This window comes from Cupressus sempervirens, chromosome 3 (assembly GCF_028749045.1).
Source record: "Cupressus sempervirens isolate cs-2001-9-10 chromosome 3, ASM2874904v1, whole genome shotgun sequence".
In the NCBI taxonomy this organism is placed as follows: domain Eukaryota; kingdom Viridiplantae; phylum Streptophyta; class Pinopsida; order Cupressales; family Cupressaceae; genus Cupressus; species Cupressus sempervirens.
Window position 1 is genome coordinate 665234257 of NC_143120.1, and position 15962 is coordinate 665250218.

The window sequence follows — 15962 nt, forward strand, 5'->3', positions numbered from 1 at the left end:
CTTGGAGAAATTGTGTTGTGCAATTGTATGCGAACTTTTGTGAAAGTGATATATGAAAAAAATTTTAAAGCTATTTTTTATCCGAGATCGAGCTGAAGATTAGAGATTTGTCATGCCCAAACTACAGGGGCAAAACACACACACACACACATTTTTTTAAAGTTAATAATTAAAATTTATTAAGTAGATAAGTTTGCAATCACAGTCAAAGTAAAGGTTCTCTACATTTCATCTCAAATAAGGTTAACATAATAAAAAGAAATTTTAATCAAGTTCAACTAGATCAAGTTCAATTACAATTCTCTTAGACAATTATCAATTGACAATCTAATCGATATTGAAAAGTCACTTAAGAAAAACGATCAACTAGAATTAAAACATAACATATATATATATAAGCATTATAATGGTAGGGGTCTAAGGAAAATTTGAGACTATGATCAACATGGAATCTTTGGTTTTCAAGACTAAATTATCTATTGACATTGCCATTTCTAGCATTATTTCATTTGCTAGTTGTTATGATAAGTTGTTCATTACTTTAAATATTTTATTTGATATCCTACACATCTTTTATGTTATTGCTTACAATATTATATTTTTACCACTAATATAATAATTACTTCCTCTAGAAATCCTATGTTGATGTTAAGTAAATAGTTACAACATCTAGTTAAATTAATGTTATGCAAATAACAACATATAATTAGATTATAAATATATTGACTCCAATATTTAGATAATTATACTACCCTTAATACCACTATGTGTTTTTCTCTCTAGTTTCGTTTAGTATTTATCCTAGGTATGAATTACATCTAGCCAAATAAAACTAAATGGTATAACATTATGTAAGTCCACTACATATTAATATTCTAAAAAATATTATCCCCCTTTGTATAAATATTTCTCCTTATTTTCCTTACACTGAAATTAGATCCTAAATCTAACTAATCATTTTCCTATTATAACATATCAACTTATTTTACTAATATCTTATTTCATCATAGGCTATATGCTACTCCAACTCCCTAGGTCCTAGCTAGGGAGCTTTTCCACTTACCAATAACTTTCAGCCCACGAGTCTTCTAGTTGCATGTGTAAGACTTCTCCTTGAGGCGTGAGTGGGGAAAGAGGGTTTAATTTATGTTCACTGCCCAAGACATGGACAAGACATTGGGAAAGATTTCCTTTCGTTGAGTCTACTTAAAACTTTCACCCTCCTCATTAATGGTCACCTTATGCTAAATCTATTACCACGTTTTTTTTTCAACATGACTTAGAGAACAATGAATATATGAGGCACGATAAGACATCCCCAACTACTTTCTTCTTGTAATTTTGAAAGTTGCGAATGCCAAAGTAAGGAGAAGGTTTGATGTGATCCCAAGGTGATGTCACCATATTGACTTGAGCAAACTTTTGTAAGATACTCTCCATTCGACCTAGAAGCATGGAGTAAGATGTGACCACTTCACATCATTAAATTAATGGTTTTAGATTTATTCTATTCTTTCTAAAAACAAATTCTGACACCTCTTAATATCCTGGCCACCCTCCTAAGGAAAGTTTATGATATCCTTGTCATTAAGAATTGAATTTGGTTATAGGTTTTATTTTATTTTATTGTGATGTGAATATTTTAATTGTCTGTAATTGGAGAGGGGTTTTTGGCTTTTGTTCATATATTTTCCAGAGAGTTATGTGCATCTAAAGGCTTATTTTTTTTTTTCTGAGTCTTCTTTGTGTTGCAGCCCTTAAGATTATTTGGGTTATATGGTAAGAAAAGACATTAGTAGCTTGGATATAAAGATTTTTATAAAGTATTGGTTTTTGTTTCATTGAGGGTCTATTATTTTATTAGTTTGTAATAGTATCAACTAAATTTTGTGTTTGCCATACAATTTCCAAAATGAAAATGTGCTACTACAGGCCTTTTTACATGCAATTTGAAACTTACTTGATTGGTTTGAATCTTACTATGGAGTCTTAAAGGGTTGGTGTTCTAATGATTAATAATATTAACTAATCATCTATTATACAACATACTCAACAAAACAACTATTGCAAGATCATCAAAATCTACTTAAACCTCTTATGAGTCCCTGGTTAATAATTTTCATGAACCCCAAATGTTATGCATTTCAATGATACCCACATTACAAGGAACAATCATCTACATATTCATTTAACCATGTATTATAACTGATGGAGCACAAATTGAATAACATAGTGACTAAACTAATCTTAAGGCAATTGAGAAAATAAGGAGATCAGAATGATGATGTTCTATTCATTTGAAGGGAGTATCTAACACACAAAGTTCTTGCAAATTTACTTCCAACACAATCAATCATGAACTAAATCATATCAAACTCAAAGGAGATACCATACATTTTCAAATTGAAAACTTGCATAATTGAACATCCTCATTTCATCTTATCTTTGATATACATTCATATGATGAAATAAAATATGAAAACTCGAAGAGAAGCAAAAATTACTCAATCACTTATTTTATTAACAACCTGATTCAAGGGCTCAGCCGGGAAAGAATCAGGAAGAAAACCTGGCTTCGTTGCCAATCCAACAAAGTTTGAAATACAATTTACATAGGATTTCAATCCTAAATTACAACAATTTTAATTGGATTTTCTTCATGACCCTCATCAAGGGATTCATAACAATTTCTGCATCATATTTCTAGTACCTTGGAGGGAACAAAATTTGATCGAGTGACAACCAAGCATACCCAAGAGACAATCAAACATACATATTCATACATGGTTTACACAAAGGGATTCACAATGAATCAACACTAGGGAAAGGTGGATTCTTCCAACCAGGAGAAGTCAAGCACAACACTAACAGATGCCCAATCGGGGCTATATACCAAGAACTTTCGTTCTTCCATTTCAACATACCATAATCATACAAGGTTTGTGCTAACGGGTAGGGGCCCATAACACCCTACCCTTTCTACACTGGTTGGAGTCCGACTAAACAGACCTTTCCCAAAATTGGTCACTTCTGCCCTCTCCAAGGGTGAGTAATACCAAAACACCCATGCAAGAAAAAAAAATCTTCAAAATTGAAAACATGAACATGAAAGGAAATCATCCAAAAATAATAGGTTTTTGAAGCTTCCCAACATACCCACAAACATACAAACATTGAAACAACAACAAGGTAGCATAAGCATGAAACAAGAATGAAATTTGAACAAGGGAGATGACAATTCCTACCTGCACAAAGAGGTAATGGCAATGAACAAATCTTGAGTAGAGTTTCCACTTCCTTCCTTCAATCTTCAAAACTCCTCTCTAAATGTAGAGATTGGGTAACAACCTCAACTAGACCAAGAAGGGCCTCTAAATAAGCCTCCAACTCAACCACCCAAAAGGAGCAATAACTTCTCCCACCCACTTACAATTCTAGAAACTCCTAACTCAACCCATACCATGGTTAAACACTAAGTGGAGGTGGGGTGAGACAACTCATGGCAACCACTTGCAATTTTCGCACATAGGCAAAAAGAGACTTTTTGAGTGACCTCAAAAGTCAATAAAAGGGGCTTAGGGGTTGGAAAAGATGTTGAGATAATGGGTGTTGCACACATTGCATAATATTGTTATATTTTATTTTGTTATGTAATGTTGTGCCTAGATGGACATGCAACATGTAAAGATTCTCATGGAATATTTTTTGATGAGCTGTATTGTAACATTGTGAAAATATTTCATGTAATTATTTAATATTGGGGAAAAGAATTAAATGCCCAATATTAAATGTGGGGTCAGTGGGTTAGGTAGCACATGGTTTTAGCACATGGTTTATGTAATACCACTTGGTGGTTTTGTGGGACTTGCTACTATATAAGCAGCCACAAGGGTAGTTGTTGTAGAGAGAGTGACAAGGAGAAGACAAAAGGCAAGAGTCGAGCGGGACAAGGCTTGATAGGTTAGCCAAGGCAGCATTTGTGAAGGTTGAAAGCATGGCATGGGATGTGTGGATTCATGCTTGTTCACATAGTTTGCTCGGTTGTGGCAATGGCCATGAAGGCTTCCATGGTTGTATGACAATGGTATTTTTGTTGAATAATACATGGTGATGGATGCTTTTGGAGGCTGGGTTTTTTCCCTCAATGAGGGTTTCCCAGGGTATATCTTGTGTCAAAATTTTGTGGGTATGTTGTCTATTCTCTTGCATGTGGATTTAATTCTATATTTATTTCATATCTATTATGGGTTATGTGGAAACGGTTATATTCTTTATTGCCAAGTTTCCTTACAAGTGGTATCAGAGCTATGGTTTTATTATTGTAACCCTAGATTGAATCCATGGGAATGCATGAGAGGATAAGACAAAAGGCAAGAGTCGAGTGGGACAAGGCTTGACAGGTTAGCCAAGGGAGCATTTGTGAAGGTTGAAAGCATGGAATGGGATGTGTGGATTCATGCTTGTTCACATAGTTTTCTCGGTTGTGGCTATGGCCATGAAGGCTTCCATGGTTGTATGACAATGGTATTTTTGCTGAATAATACATGGTGATGGATGCTTTTGGAGGCTGGTTTTTTTTCCCTCAATGAGGGTTTCCCAGGGTATATCTTGTGTCACAATTTTGTGGGTATGTTGTCTATTCTCTTGCATGTGGATTTAATTCTATATTTATTTTAGATCTATTATGGGTTATGTGGAAACGGTTATATTCTTTATTGCCAAGTTTCCTTACAAAAGACCCCTAACCCATACCCATACCCTTTGGGTATAAATATTCCATGTTTTAAAGCCTTAGGAAAAAGGTTTAGAGCCAAACAAAAGTTAGGAATAAAATAAGACCTTCTAACTACTCTAACATTGCAAATTAAGAACTAATTCGGATTAAGGGATGACTAACCTCGATTAAGAACCCAATTAGCAAACTGACACTAACTTAACCCAACTTGGGTCCAAAGGTTACACAACTAACTCTAATCAGCATACTGAAGAACATAACCAATTTACGAGTGTCAAGTGACACTAACAGAACATAATTACGAACACTAACATTTACTGAACATAGAAAGATACATACATACATCTCACAATACAATACGTGAATTACGAACAACAAGGTTTCCAAAATTAACACATAGAAATCAGTTATGTTCCTCCGTCGATTTCCTCAGCTAAAATATCTGCACACTCATTGCGCACATTAGTAGTCCTGAAAAATCACATGTACATATGTATATATACGTATCAGGAATCACATAATTTAAAACATACATCAATAAGGGTTTCTTCATCCTACTTAATTCTTAATCATAATGATTCCAAAAATCAATGTGTTAATCATACATTTTACTTAATTCATCATCATACATAAACATAAAGCCTTTAAATGAAAAACATCAATATATCTGAAAGTAACATCACATAACATGAAATAATATAATATGTTCTAAGTATCAGAAAATGTCTCGACATCTCGAGTCGTGAGTAACAAAATGATAAGGTAACAACTAAGGCTATGAAGGGTCGGGGCGAGGCCTCACAAGATTAGTCAAGGAAGAAGTTATAGTACTTATATTTCAAAGTCTAATTACTTGTTTGGACAGTGAACTCTTCTTGTAATTAGAAGTGCATGTTTGGGCAGTGGGCTCATCTTGCATTTATTGTACTACAACTCCTAATAGGGTTGGCACAACTCCTAATAGGGTTGGAATCTCCTAATAGGGATTCAGAAGTCTCCTAACAAGGACTCTCTATACTGAATTTTCTCATTGACTCCTAGTCCATCCTCTAACAAGGAACTTATATATCAGTATATTATCTAGTGGGTATCATCCCCATCAGAGTTTTCCCTTGGCCAGGGTTTCCCTAGTTAACAAAATATGGTGTTATGAGTTATCTTTGTGCATGGTTATTGTTACTATTTAGCATTACTTCATTACTTTGTTATGTATGGTTTAACGTAAGAAATAATATCCATTTGGTTACTAAAGTTTGTAGATTACTAATTCACACCCCCCCTAGTAATCCCTATTTCTAACATAATATTGCACAAGAATCAAGGAAGTTGTCAGTTCTATTTGAGGTACAAATGGAAAGATTGAAGATAAAACAATGATAAGCAAGGTATTGAGAACTATACTTCCTATATACGACATTAGGGTTTCTATAATACAATAGTTGAGATGCACTCCAGGTAATTATTTGATCTTGGACTAGTGGACTTACTACTTTTGAGATGTCTAATTTTGATAACTACATGTGCTATGGTTAAATATTCTTTTAACTCACAATTGGTTCTTAGTGAAAGAAAAGGAAAACATGTGAAGAGTGATAGTAACACTTCTGATGATGAGCTTGATGAACTTGAAGCACTTATTGCAAAAATATTCAGAAGAGGCAGAGATAAATACAAAGGTAAATTACCTATAATTTGTTTTTCATGCAACAAGGTTGGTCATATTGTTGCAAGATGTCCTGACAGAGAAGACAAGGATGAAATAAAGGAAAGAAAGTATTAAGGAAGGAGAGATGATCGAGACTACAAGAGGAACACAGATGACAAAGGTGAGAAATTGTGTTATATTGTTGAAGATGAAACTAACACTGAATCTGAAAGTAATGATGATGAAGTTATTTATGTTGCTATGAAAGAAGATTCTAATGAAGATAAGAAAACAACTTTAATTTCTTATGTGAACAAAAGTGATAGATGGATAATTAATAGTGGTTTCTCTAATCATATGATTGGTGATAGAAATAAATTTGAAGACATTAGACCATACAAGGGTGGCTATGTTAAATTTGGTAATTATATTCCATGTGTTTTGAAAGGTAAAGGTACAATTCAATTGACTGACAAAATCAATTATGACAATGTTTACTAGGTGGAAGGATTTAACTACAATCTATTGAGTGTTTGACAACTAAACAAATTAGGGTAGAGAGTTGAATTTCATCATAGAAAGGCTAAGATATATGATGTTGATGGCAAGCTGATTGGAAGTGTTGATCAGACAAAAGGCAACTTATCTTATCTAGATTTATCTAATGAGAAATGCTTTTTTGAACAACAAGAAGATGTTTGGTTATGACACAAGAGGTTATGTCATGTAAATTTTGACAATTTGGTGAACATTAGCAAAATGAAGAAAGTGAGAGGGTTTCCAAAACTAAAGAAGCTTGACAATTTTATGTGTAAACAATGTCAATTGGGAAAAATGATAAAGTCTAGTTTCAAGAGAAAAACATATACATCTAGTGATATTTTAGAATTGGTTCTTACTAACCTATGTAGACCTATTAATATTCAAAGTTATTTTGGAGATAAGTATTTCATTATATTTTTTGATGATTACTCTAGGATGATGAATGTGATGCTTCTTAAAGCTAAATTTGATGCCTTTTAGTTATTTAAGTGGTATATGGCTAGAGTTGAAAAAGAAATAGGGAAAAGTCTAAAGTGTCTAAGATCTGACAGAGGTGTTGAATTCATTTCCAAAGAGTAAAACACATTTTGCAATGATAGAGGGACTAAAAGATAGATGTCAACACCAAGGACCCCTCTTGAGAATGGGATAGCTGAAAGGAGAAATGGATCAATAATGGACTATGCTAGAACATTGATGATGGAGAACAATGTATCACAGAAATATTAGAGAGAATCTATCAATATTGTTGTCTATACCTTAAACAAAGTACAAGTCAAGAAAGGTACAAATGCTACGCCTTTTGAACAATGGTATGAATATGCTCCCAATGTGAAATATTTAAAAATCTTTGGAATAAAATGCTACATATTTAAGGATAATAGGAATGGAAAACTTGATGCCAAGAGTGATGAAGGTATATTCCTAAGATATTCCACCAAGAGTAGATCTTATAAGTGTTTAAACTCTAAAACTAACAAAGTTGTGGAAAGTGCAAATGTGAAAGTTGATGAATTTGAAAAAAAAAATGTTGCTGAATGTATGAAATAACCTAAAGACAATAGTATAATCATATATGTGGATGGTGGTTCTCCTACAACTCCTACTAAATAAAAAAACAAAGATGCAATTTCCCATCAAACAAGGAATGCTGAGGTGCAACAACAAGTTCTCAAGTAGCAGACAGTGGGTGTCGAGCATCAAGAAGAAGATGTCAAGTCATAGACAAATAATGTCAATCATCAAGTAGACAATATTGAGCGTGCAAAACTAGAACTAGAACCTAAACAAGAAAGATATAATGAGCTTGATATTATTTTTGAAGATGAACCTGTTGAAGAACAGAGAAGGAGACCATCTATGCTAGCTAAGTATATAAGAAGACATCATAAACTTGAACAAATAATTGGAGATACAAAATCTAGTGTTATGATAAGGAAGAGACTCATAAATGATACATGTTTACTTTTTGAATTTGAGCCCAAATCAGTGAAAGATGCTATATAATGAAAGATTGGGTTTAAGCAATAAATGAAGAAATTGAACAGATTGAGAAGAATAACTCTTGGACTCTAGTGTCTAGACCAAATGAAAAAAATGTTATTGGAACAAAGTGGGTTTTTTGGAATATGCTAAATGAAAAAATGTGAAATTACAAGGAATAAAGAAAGATTGGTATGCAAAGGATATGCTCAAAAAGAAGGAGTAAACTATGGAGAAACTTTTACTCTTATAGCAAGACTAGAAGGAGTCAAAACTTTGCTTGCATATTCAACCTACAGAAACTTTAAGATATAATAGATGGATGTCAAGTCCACATTTTTGAACGGTATACTAGAGGAAGAAGTGTACATAGAACAACTTGAAGGATTTGTGGACCCAAAAAAGAAGAATATGGTATGTAAAATGAACAAAGCTCTATATGGATTAAAACAAGCTCCAAGAAGATGGTATGAAAGACTACACAATTACTTGGTGAAGATTGGTTTTGAAAGGACAAATGATAACAATAATATCTACTTGAAGATTGGTAAGAACAATGAAGTATTGATATCTAAAAAATTTGTTGATGACATTATATTTGGAGGAAAAGAAGCATTACACAAATCATTTGTTGATGAAATGAAGAAGGAATTTGAAATGTCACTATTTGGTGAAATCAAATTCTATGTTGGCTTACAAGTATGTCAATTGAAATCTGGTATTTTCATTACTCTATCCAAAAATATTAAGGAGATACTAAAAAATTTTGGAATGGAAGAGTCAAGACCAGTGAGCACACCTATTTGTATAGGACATACATTATCTAAAAGTGATGAATCTATTGATGTGAAAAAAACACTATACAAAATAATGAATGGAAAATTACATGTTGTTCATAGTAGACCTTGTATTACATTAGTTGTTGGGATAGTTTCTAGATTTTTAGAAAATCCTTAGGAGAATCATATGATGGCACTGAAAAGGATATTGAGATATCTGAAAGGTATAGAAGACTATGGATTGTATTACAAGAAGAGTGATAAATTTGAACCGAAGGTATTCACTGACTTTGATTGGGTAGTAAATATTGATGATGGAAAAAACAATAGTGAAGGTGCATTCTTTCTAGGAAATAAATTGGTATCATGGACAAGCAAGAAACTGAATTGTATTTCTCAATCAACAGCTAAGGCCGAGTATGTGGCAACTATAGTGAATTGTTCAAATATCATGTGGATCAAGTAATTACTAAAAGGAATGAAGGAGGAAATCACAAATCCAATGGTTATCTATTGTGATGACACAAGTTCTATCAACATATCAAAGAATATTGTGATGCACACAAAAACAAAGCACATTGCTATTAATTATCACTACTTGAGAGAACTAGTTCAAGACAAAGAAGTGAAGTTAGAATATATACACACCAAAGAATAAATTGTTCGCATATTCACTAAAGCCTTACCTAAAGATGCTCATGAATATCTTAGAGATAAACTAGGGTGATTCTCCTACGAAAGCTACTTAAGCTACAAAGAGGCATTGCATCAAATGTACTAATCAGAATACCTTACACATTGATGTAGACAGATCTACTTTAGAATGTGCCTAAGGTAGTAAAGTAAAGTAAAGAAGAAGATCAATCATATATAGATGACAGAATTTAGTCTAACATGTAATTATCTACATAATCAAGATGTATGAAGGACATAAAGTCAAGAGAGATAGTGCCTTTGGCATTGTTGCCAAAGAGGGAGAGTATGTAAAGAAAAAAAAAGATCATAGAAGAATACACATAAAGAGGAAGAGTATATATGTAAGATCTAAGAGGGAGAGATTGAATAGACATATCAAACAAAATGCTAGAGGTGGAGTATGTATATAAGATATAAGAGGAAGTCTGACCTCAGAACTTAGAGGGAATTTCTGAAATAGCATGAATAAGAATCATAATGAGACTAAGGATATTGGTTACTTGTGGCAGTGAAATCTTTTGGATTGAATGTCACCAACATGGGAGATTCCATTCCCAAAGAGAAAATAGTTGAGGTTTTGCCATCAATTCCAAAAAGGGAGATTGTTGGAAATGACAATTGAAACAATTTCTATGTTGTGATTGAGAAATGGAGCTATCTAATCTAAATGTCATATCTATTTGATTGATAAAGAGGATTTAAGAAGTTTCACATAACAAAAGCACCTATAGGAAAGGTTGAGTTATGAAAAGGAAGCCACAATGGATGTTTGATTAGTTAGACCTTGACAAGATAATTTAATTGTTTACATTATGAAGACATGAGAAACAAGCTTAACTAAGGAATACAATAGAAGATTAAGAAACTTGAAGATCATGTTGAGTGATGCTAGTGTCAACTAAGTCACAATAAGTACTGAGAAAATTCAGTGTTGACCGAGAATCAATATTAACTGAGCAAGCAATGTTGATGTTGAGCTAGAATCTCTATAGTGTCCGAGAAAATTAGTGATGACTGAATGTCAAAACCTAATAATGGTTGAGTGACAATATTTTGAATGCATATGAAAAATCATTATTTCTAACTGACTCAGTTGATTTCTTGGGATATGGAAAGCATGTTGAAGATAAGAATTGATGTGTTGGATAATTTAATTCAAGGAGAGGATTAGATAAATGATCTAAGAGATAATTCAAGGAGATGTTTCTAGAAAAGAAGGGAGATGAATAGATACAATGAATATATTGGATCAATTTGAAAACCCTAAGATCTATGGTGGTTAAGAAAATGAAAAAGGACTAGAATTACATATTTAAGGAGGCACAGAGTTAAACTCTAAAATTTGAACATGAGTGAGAGCATGAATGAAATATGCAAAGAAGAGAACATAGCTGAGAATTTGTGCATGTTTGATAGATTTCAAGTAAGATGGAACAATGTTATTGAGGTTGATAAGCAAATCTAAGAAGAAGGCTTAAGTATATTGTGAAGAGAAGGATGAATGCTTGAAGGGTTGCCAAGAAAATTGAGGACAGAGGTGACAAGGAAGTTTTATTAGGGAATCAACACATGAACTGAATAGAGATCTGAAACTACAAAGTGAGATTTAATCATACAAATTAAACCTTGTTGTTTTCTTTCTAATCATTGTAAAAAAAAATTATTGAAATCCTTTTAATCAAAGGTTGACCTAACAGTCATTAAGGAATTGACAATCTATGTAAATCCTATAGTTAGGCACCTTTATTTCTTTGCAAAGGTTTGGGCCTATTATCATGGATGGTGTGCACTTCGACCTCTCCCTTTTGGTACTCGATGAGGTTTTTATCCATGTTCTAGTAGTGTTTTTTCCTTCTATCATTTGTGTTCCTATCAACTTATTTTTCACTAGTCCTCCCAAGGCTCTTTTGGTTGTATGCTCATTATGGGATTGTGTGGATCCGTGATAAGATGGTAGAGGTATATGTTTGATGGGGTTTGGTTTTAAATTTTTAGAATTTGTGGCTTTTTTTAAAGATGAATAAATTGTGTTTGAAAGAGGGAATGTTCTTTTTGTGGTTTTTGGTGCGAAAAAGTGTTAAGATTCTTCAAATAGAAAAATTATTACGTGCAAATATAACCCATAACAAAATGAAATAAAGTACAAATGAATGGAACAAAAGATACAAAGATTTAAACTTAGTTCACCCAATCTTGGATTACGTCCACCAAACAAAGAGTCTAACATTATTATCTAGTGACTTCAACCTGTTAATTTCCAGTCTCCCCTATACCTCAATATTTTTGCATGAAGTTATATATTCTCTTTATTAAATCATAACCCTAAGTCAATATTACATGACTTATGTCAACTTAACAAGTTAACCCTAAACATACCTGATGAGTCAACCTTGGAAAATGGTGACGAGTCAACTCAAAAATACTTGGCAAGTTAACAAAAATAGTAATTTTGGGGTGTTACCCCGATGTAAGGTCCCTCCTCGCATGTACCTATTAAATATGAATTTCTCTGTCAAATCTATTGTAGGAGATTTGAATGGATATGGAGTAATGTTGTAGGTTTTTAGATGTCCTTATGAAAATTGAGAACAACAGATACATCCATGCTTTAATACTTAAAGAATAGAGAACGACTATGTTGTCTTGACTGTTTAAACATTTAATTTGCACTAACAATAGTACAAGGTGTCTCACTTAATGATGATGTTATTGATTGTGTTACCTCAATGATTAGGATTTTATGCATTTAGATAGTTCAATATTCGTTGTTGGTGATGTTATGATGCTTAAAGTATATGCATGCTTAACAATGATTATTCTCGTACTTAATCTAAATTAATGAATAAGTTATATGTCATATTGATTATGTAATTATTGATGATTAAATGTGAGTAGAAATGAATTAAATAGTTAATTAATTGAAGCATTATGTTCTGAGTTCACCCCGATCCATCGTAGCATAGTGATACATTACTATTATTTGGATACTCACGATTCGAGATGTCGAGACATTATCTAATGCTTGAACATATTTTATTATTTCATATTGTGTGATGTTACTTCTAGATATTTGATGTTCGTCATTTAAGGTTTTAGGTATATGGATGTAGATGAATTAAGTAAAATGTAGGATTAACACATTGATTTTTGGAATCTTTATGATTAAAAGATATAAGTAGGATGAAAGAAACCCTGACTAATGTATGTTTCAAATTATGTGAATTTCTGATATGTATATATACATATGTACATGTGATTTTTGGGACTATTGATGTGTGCAATGAGTGTGTAGATATTTTAGCTGAGGAAACCGACGGAGGAACAGAACTGATCTCTATGTGTTAATTTTGGAAACCCTATTGTTCGTAATTCAAGTATTTTTTTTATTGTGAGATGTATGTATGTATCTTTCTATGATCAGTAAATGTTAATATTCGTAACTATGTTCTTTTAGTGTCACTTGACACTCGTGAATTGTTTGTGCTCTTTAGCGTGCTAGTTAGGGTTAGCTCTGTAACCCTTGTACCTAAGTTGGATTAAGTTAGTATCTTTTGCTAATTTGGTTCTTAATTGTGTTTAGTCACCCTTAATCTAGATTAGTGCTTAATTTGCATTACTTGAGTTGTTAGTTGGTCTTAATAATTTTCCTAGCATTTGTTTGGCTCTAAACCCATTCCTAAGGCTTTAAAACTTGAAATATTTATACCCAAGGGGTATGGGTATGGGTTGGGGGTCTTTTCCAACCCCTAAGCCCCTTTTGTTGACTTTTGAGGCCACTCAAAAAGTCTCTTCTTGCCTTTGTGCGAAAATTGACTATGGCTACCATGAGTTTCATTTCTCCACCTCCACTTAAGGTTTAACCATAGTGTGGGTTGAGTTAGGAGTTTCTAGAATTGTTGGTGGGTGGGTGAAGTTATTTATCCTTTTGGGTGGTTGAGTTGGAGGCTTATTTAGAGGTCTTTCTTGGTCTAGTGGGGATTGTTACCCAATCTCTACTTTTAGAGAGGAGTTCTTGAAGATTGAAGCAAGGAAAGGGAAGCTCTACTCAACCTTGTTCATTGCCATTACCTCCTTGTGAAGGTTGGAATTCTCATCTCCCTTGTTCAGATTTCATTTTTTGTTTCATGCTTATGCTACCCTGTTGTTGTTTCAATGTTTGTATGATTGTGGGTATGTTGGGAAGCTTTGAAAATCATGTTTTTTATTGATGATTTCCTTTCATGTTTATGTTTGCAATTTTGAGATTTTTCTTGCATGGGTGTTTTGGTATTACTCACCCTTGGAGAGGGCAGAAGTGACCAATTTTGGGAAAGGTCTGTTTAGTCGAACTCCAACCAGTGTAGAGTCTCTTCTCAGGATGAGAAGAGGGAGAAAGGGTAGGGTGTTATGGGCCCCTACCTATCAACACAAACCTTGTATGATTATGGTATGTTGAAATGGAAGAACGAAAGTTCTTGGTTTATAGCCCCGATTGGGCATCTGTTTGGTGTTGTGCTTGACTTCTCCTAGTTGGAAGAATCCACCTTTCCCTAGTGTTGATTCATTATGAATCATATAGTGATAACCTTGTGTGAATATGCATGTTTGGTTTGTTCTTGGTCATGCTTGTGGTCACCTGATTAGATTTTGTTACTTCCATGGTTTTAGAAATGTGTTGCAGAAAGTGTTATGAATCCCTTGATGAGGGTCATGAAGAAAACTCAATTATATTGTTGAAATTTGGGATTGATATCCTATGTATATTGGTATTTCAAACTTGTTGGATTGGCAACGAAGCCATGTTTTCTTCCTGATTCTTTCTCGGCTGAGCCTTTGAATCAGGTTTGCCAATAAAATTGGTGTTTGAGTAAAATTGTTTATCTTTTGAGTTAATCGTAATTTCATGGATGCACATCAAGAATAAGATGATTTAATGATGGTTTAATTGAGAAAATTTTCAAGTTCCTTATATGTTCAAATGATAATTATGTTAAAGAAATTTGCTTTTGAGTTGTGTTTAAATTTTATAATTATACATGTGCGTGAGGAAGTTAAGTGAATTTACTTGAATACTTGTTTATCACATTTAATCCTATTATCACCTCTAAATTTTAAAACATAACTTGTTGGTGTTTTTGGGCATGACACCCAAACTCCACAACTTCTAAAAAGTGTGTAGTAATTGCTTAATTAGTCACCAAAAATCAACAAAAAGTGTTGAGATATCAACCAAAAAATGGTGTCATGCTTTATTTTGTGTGGAGAGTTGTTACCTCCTATGAAGGATTCATGGGGTTTCTCTTGTTTCCCCTAGGAATGTTGTGGGTATGGTTCATTGATTTGGATACTCGTATTGGGCCCCTTATCTTGTAGGAGTTGGTGTATACCACGATGTGCTTCAGGCATAGGTGGGCTAACATTTTTCTTTGGATGCCAATATGGAGTTCATTATTTGGAATTTGTTATGTTAGAATTTGCTACCTATTTTTGCTTCACTTTTATTTTTTGAAGACTATCGCTTTAAGTAGTTTTGGTAGAGTTAGTGTTTTCTCTTATGGTCAGTTGTATGTTAGAAGTTTTCAAGGGCACAATCTTGTCTTGGTTTTTGGTTAATGATTGCAACTATTTTTGGGGATATTTTATCAAATATCAGGTTGGCTAATTTAAGTCTTCTCTTCTTTTTCTCTATCACGGTTCCTATGCAAGTGGATGTATATTCTATGGAGGTGGAGATAATATTCTTTATAGAGGATTTTTGGTTTAGAGTATGAATTTATCTCCCTTATGACTACTTAGGCATGGAACAATACTGTGGATCCCCTCCCTCCTAGTTGTTCTCTTCCTATCCCACTACTATAGAGGTAGGATTCTTTCATATTGAGGTAGAAAGGATCTTTGTGGGATAGTATTGGATTTCCACTAGAGGGGATGTTATCCTTTCGTTCCTATTTGAACTATTTTTACTAATTACACCATTAGACAAGTTGAAGGTTGTGTAATGAGAATTATTGTAAAGAGACATCACCCTAAATTGGTTACTTTCTTTTTAATAGGTAATAGATTAAAGCTTCAAGATTGTTTATTATTATTTGGTAAAATTAAT